At 41.7% G+C, this 6220-nt stretch overlaps 1 pseudogene; it reads right to left on the bottom strand.

The window, feature by feature from the left end:
* Window positions 1-525: 525 nt before the first annotated feature.
* Window positions 526-4277, bottom strand: LOC123490707 (annotated as a pseudogene).
* Between the last annotated feature and the right edge of the window lie 1943 nt (window positions 4278-6220).

The raw sequence follows: 6220 nt of genomic DNA, 5'->3' as shown, positions 1-6220 counted from the left end.
ATGTTGCCACGTAGGGCTACAAGATCAGCCAAGTCTAGTTGCCATATGGATGCTTGGTGTACAGACGATATTTCCAACAATATGGTGCTTATGTTTGTATGTGCTTATGTAAGTATGTGTTTGAGAGAAAGTTGGATCTTGATATTTACTTCAGAATGTAATGAAGAAAAGGCGTACCCATAAGGCACAGGAAATGTATGGAACACAAACTGTGTCAGAAATGAAGGACAATCGGACTGTGAATCTTTCTATCGATTCTTGGTAATATTGAGGAAATTGATTTAAATGCCTGTTATAACTAGGGAATATTTAAATGTTAACCAACTGCAAACGACTACAGAATGAACGGAGCAATGCAGGGCTCTACTAAATATTTCAAGTATCTGTCCATGCAGCTGCCTTGAATTGTCTTGGATTTAAATTAAGGGATGCCATGTCATTTCTTATGGTAATACTTGCTCAATCAACTACAGAAAAAAATGTGAATGATGATCATGACCACAAATCCAAATTTGTCCTAGTAGTTTACAGTATTTCCCCCCTCAATATCTCTAGCCTCTGTTGGAGAAAGACTGCCATCTAGTGGAGTAAAGGGTAAGTTCACACTAGAGTTCTGAGGACCTGCTTTCCAACCATGGATGTCCGCTGTCACTTTCCTCTGTATGTCCATGGTGTTACACAGTAGGCCTATGTCATTACTCTCTCTACTTCTTTGTGGTTTAACTGTCACAAAATAAAGTGTGACTGTTTTGATTTGTTTGCCAATACAGGTTGCATGAGGACTTGAGTTACTCCAGATGACATCAGGACCGTCACAAAATACATCAATTCAAGCTTTATCTTGTATCCTCTTTGTGCAGCCTGTGTTTTGAATGGTGAGGATGGTACCATCTTTTTTTCCACCTCATTGTAGGCTCCCATCCTACCAGCCAAAGTTCTGCCCCTGTCATCTGGTAGAAGCGCAGGTTGTGTGGCTGGTAGAACTGCCGTAACCTGAGGATGACCTGAGGGTGGATGTCAGCATGTGGCCTGCCCTTGGTTCTGCCCAGGCAGTGGGGCTTGCTGCTGCCCTCTGGCTTCTTCAGAGCAGGGAAACCCTTTGTCTTGTTGAAGTAGAGTGTTTGTCTGTGATGATCCTTTGAAGGCCCAGAAAGTCTTGGACTCTGCCCAGCTCCCCAGCAGGTCGCTCACCAGCCTCTCCCCATGGACAAAGTGGATCTGCTCCAGGGGGAAGTGGGCTCCAGCCACCTCTCCAGGTGCAGAGCATACAGGCCAATCCAGATGGGGCTCCGGAGTCCACCTTCAATCCTCCTCCGTCCCGTTACGGAACGTCAGGGTCTCGCTGGGACGCCCGGAGTCTTGGATACGATCTGGGTGTAGTCAGAGATGGCGCGTCACAGGGTCCGCACCACCACGATCAGTTTGACCTCCTGGGACATGGCGTGATCCGGCTGGGGCTGTCCGCCGTCACAAAGTACCTGGGTGTCTTCTCCAGGACCACCTGGCCCTCCAGAGCTTTGGGCATCAGGTTCCTGAGGGAGAGCGAGGCTTTTCAATCTTGTATCAAAGACACATACAACCAAAAGAGGAATTTAACCTATCCATTTGTTTAGATCAAAGAGAGGTAATTCTTTGAATAACCATCAACCAATCCAAGGTACTATTGATTGAGGCCATAGCCAAATAAAGGGATTGAATCATCCCCTAACACCATGAACTATCTGGTCATGCTCTCACTCCCCCAGAGAACTCTATGTCATACTGTGCCAATGAGGCCAACAGGCCTGCTGGTTCTTAATAATTGACATGGTGTTATATCGTTTTTTCTCCAGTGTGCTCACCAGCCTCACTCAGCTCTTCCTCCCTGCCGGATGTCAATACACTCCCATTCAATTAAATGAGGGCTGAGGGGCACTGACTCTTGTACACACCCCCTTGTAATAGCATGTGCTACCAGGGAGAGAGAGAGGACACACTTGGCTGTCTGCCTGAATAGAAATCCAGATGAAGGAAAAGAGAGAAAGAATGGAAGGAAGAAGAGACTGGGATAAAGGAGGAGGGAGGGAGCACACAAATACAAGCAAAGTCCATTAGTGAGTCCACTTTGATTCTCCCCGGAGACAGATTTTGGGCGCTGGCAGAATATGCAGCTTTTGTGTTGCATTAACTCGCGCGCATTTGCACTCAGCTTCTCTCCCTTGGAACTGTTATCTAACCATTATCAAGATCGAGTTCAATTCCATGGGTAGTGTTTCAATAAAGAGCCTTGATTATTTTCCTCTCAGCAGAAACGATGCATACTCCAGGGGTTCTCATTAGACAATGTGGTGCTATATTGGCCCTCCTGTAGCTCAGTTGGTAGAGCATGGCGCTTGCAACGCAAAGGTTGTGGGTTCGTTTCCCACGGGGGGCCAAGTATGAAAAATGTATGCACTCACTAATTGGAAGTCAGCTCTGGATAAGAGTGTCTGCTAAATGACTAAAGTGTAAAATGTAATACTTTGATCAAGCAGCTTGATTAATATTTCCATTTTGGGAACAGACAGTGTCATACTTCAGACATCAACAGTGCTGAGCGATTAGTGCTTTTTGAGGTCGGTTCGGTTCGGTTCATTATAAAAAAATTATCACGGTTTTCGATTTCGGTTTCGATTATTTTTTTAAACATGAAATGCACTATGCATTATGTGGGTTGAATGCTGTAACAAGACAGAATAAAACAATTAATAAAAGTCCCATGATGGTAGTGACTGCCCATTACTGCTTATCACGTATTAACCATAATGTATTCACATTATTTTAATAAAATATTTCAGTTGTTGTGTATAATACTTTTTTTTTTAATAACTTTATTATTTAATTCCAAGTCATCATCTCATATCTATAGAGCTGCTGCTTATGCTGTCTGACAAAATCACAATTTTGTAGTTCTTCAAAGTAAATAAGGCATACTTTTATGACTGCTGAATACCAACTATCAATCACTTAGAACGTGTATTTTCAGGTAGAGATAAACCCTCGTGAAGCAACAGCTGCTCTCTATATCACCTCATGATCGCCCATTCTTCTGTCTCTTCCATATCAGGCGTAAAAGAAACACAGACCGGACAAGTACATGCGCAGTAGATTATGGTCACTGTAGTTAATTCTCACCTTTTATGCACTAAACTATAGAATATTGGCCTGTTGGAAACTACAACTTCCTACTACATCGCACATTACAGGCTGGATCTGATTTATCTCTAGAGAAACTGTGCAATGTGCGCATTGAGCTCACAGAAAAAAACGGGACAAAAATGGGATTTCAAATAATTGAACCAAAGTTGGTCAATTAGTTGTTTAAAAACGGAAAAATAACCGCTCACCACAAGACATCAAACAAGGGAGAAAACAAGGCCATATGGTAGGGCATTGTTATCCCAAGCACCTTGAAATGCATTTGTTGTAAGAAATGTGCTATATAAATCAAGTTTTGATTGATTGATTGATCATGTAGCAGATATTAGGTTCAGGAGTTGGGGAATGTTTGGTTCATTTATTTGTTTTTGGAGGACAGTCAAAATGATAAAATAATAATGGCATAGATAACATTGCTCCATAATATTTGTGTTACTATAATCTAAAAATACGATTTTACAGTATTGCTGTCAGTTGTTCTTAAGATTGTATGGATGGACCATGTAGGACAGACAGCCGATAGAGAAATTCTCTCAGCCATTTAATAACCCCCTTTTTACTTGTCATACACTACCATGCTCAAGCAGCAATTCCAAGGAGGAATGTGCATTATTCTACACCTTTTGCAAGTTGTAAACATAATCAGAATCGATTATTTTTTCATCAGCAACTTCATTAAAACGTGACATCCTGAGCGCAAACAATGAAATCCCCCTATCAATCAAATATCAACCATTTTTATCAACCAATCACAAAATGTGTGTATGTGCGTGCGCGCTACTTTCAGCATTATCATTCTAATCATTCTAATCATCATCATCACCATTATCATCTCATCACCATTATCATCATCATCGGTAGGTACATACCTGTACCAATTCAACCCACGTGAGTAATGTCTGTCGAAAAGTGGGGTTCAGAGCCAAGTGCTCGAATGTCGGGGGTGTAGTCTTAGGAATTCCAAAAGAGCTCGTGTTCCGCCCTTTTTCACCCCTATGATGATTGCTTGGGGTAGTCTCCTTGTTGCCGTCCAGTCCTTACCAATATTGGCTGATTGCGCACCAACTGCACCTATCGCACCTGCGCTGCCGACGAGGATGCTGAGCGCACACCGACATCGGTAGCCCTCTTCTCAAATGAGGCATTCTTTCTTTGGAACAGCTCAGTCAAAAGTTAAAAAGTTGAGAGGTTTGCTTCAAAGTGTTTCGCAGTATCGACTAGAATAGAATCACAGCAGCCGGAGAGAGTGAAGTACAGCGACGCGCAAACCACAGCAAGGAGAACATGAATAGAAGTTTATGCAGGAATCGCGGAACGTCTTGTTGAAGGTGATGAGAACCAGCCATACCTTCTTCCGCAAACAAATTGAGGCCATTCTATGAACAACACATCCCTTCTTACGGTACATCTGTTATTCATGTAAGCAAAAGCACAGAATCATGATCCCATGCCCAAAAACATGGTGCGCCGGCTGCTCCAAGCGCGGGCCAAATACGCTTGTCATCCCATACTGACAGGTTGTTGATCTCTAAACTGTTAATCGCAAGAAATTGTTCCTTCTCTTTTTAAAACCAATATTTTGTTGGATATAACCGACGGTGGAATGTTTCCACACACAGTTAGTATAGTACGTTCTTGCTTCTCTGACACGGCTATATTAACCATCATCTGGAGATGCTGCGCGCATCTGTCAGTGCCGTGCTACCTTGATTGGAGGGATGGTAGAGAAGGCGGGTTTCACTGCTCAAACTTAAACTGCTGAGCCATGATCCTGTAACATCAGCTTTAGGATCAGCTTTCTTTCTCAATGTTTGCATTAGACAGGCAATTTGCTTTCTTCCTCAGACTATGGTATTATGTTGGTCAAGAGGGAAATAACACTACAAAGGCAACTCAATTCAGCTCTGACATCATTTTCAGGTGACAATTACCTAAAACAATATTGATTTATGTGTGAATAAAGTGGGATACTTTTTAAAGAGATTGTGTTTTGTGATTTATTGCAATTCATATAACAGTTTTTGAGACGTATATGGGAACAGCTGACCATGCAGATTTTTTGGGGGGGTGCCTTGCATGACTTAACCCACATTATTGTTTTGCAATGATTGAATATTCTTTGCATCCACAGACAGAAAGCCCCGTACATGGGCATCATGACGTAATAGGAAGTGTTGGTAATACGACCAGGATAATCTCCAGACAGAGGTATTAAGTAATACAGGGAGGGGGTTTGTGTCTGATTCTGCTTGTTTTCACAGCATCATAGTGAAAATATTTTTTAATGAGGAAAGCCCAAAAATGACTGCATTATGGGTCGTATGGGTCACTTTCGATACTGTGAAATCTCCTCAGAACAGGGAAACTGTTTATTGTAAGCTTACATGGTTTACCAGGAAATGGTCACTGTACTATCTGATATTGGAGCCAACTCCACTTATGTCCCTTAATATAATATGATCTGTGTACTCTGGTGGAACCTTTAAAGAGCAATCCGTGGTATTATAATAAAATAATGCAATTTCTGATTCAAACTCAGATGTAGTTTACCAGAAATCCAATGCACATCCTTATAAGTGAAAAGCTACAACAAACAATAGGCTCAAGAGGCTGAAGAGAAGCCTTCACATGGAAAGAAACCTTCACAAGTCTTCACGTGGAGAGAAGCCTTCACAAGCCTTCACGTGGAGAGAAGCTTTACATAAATCAAGGCACCAGGAGATTCATGTTGGATCAAATAATATGCTGTGGAAATATCAGTGAAAATAACTCACTGGGCTCTGGACGTCAGTTCAACGTCTAGTTTTGATTTACATTTGGTAGAGTTGTCAACTAACGTGAATTCAACATGAAACCCAAAAAAATTGCACCATTTCATTTGGATTTAGGTTCAAAGTTGGGTGAAATAAAGACTAAATTCCCTTATGTTGATTACTTTTTTCCAATCCAATCAGTTTTCCACGTTGATACAATGACATCACTTTTTTATTATAAATTTTTTAGAGACACCTGTCTATATAAGGTCCAGTTGACAGTACAGGAT

This window comes from Coregonus clupeaformis, unplaced genomic scaffold, assembly GCF_020615455.1.
Source record: "Coregonus clupeaformis isolate EN_2021a unplaced genomic scaffold, ASM2061545v1 scaf4472, whole genome shotgun sequence".
NCBI classification, from domain to species: domain Eukaryota; kingdom Metazoa; phylum Chordata; class Actinopteri; order Salmoniformes; family Salmonidae; genus Coregonus; species Coregonus clupeaformis.
This window is presented reverse-complemented; position numbering and strand designations above follow the sequence as displayed.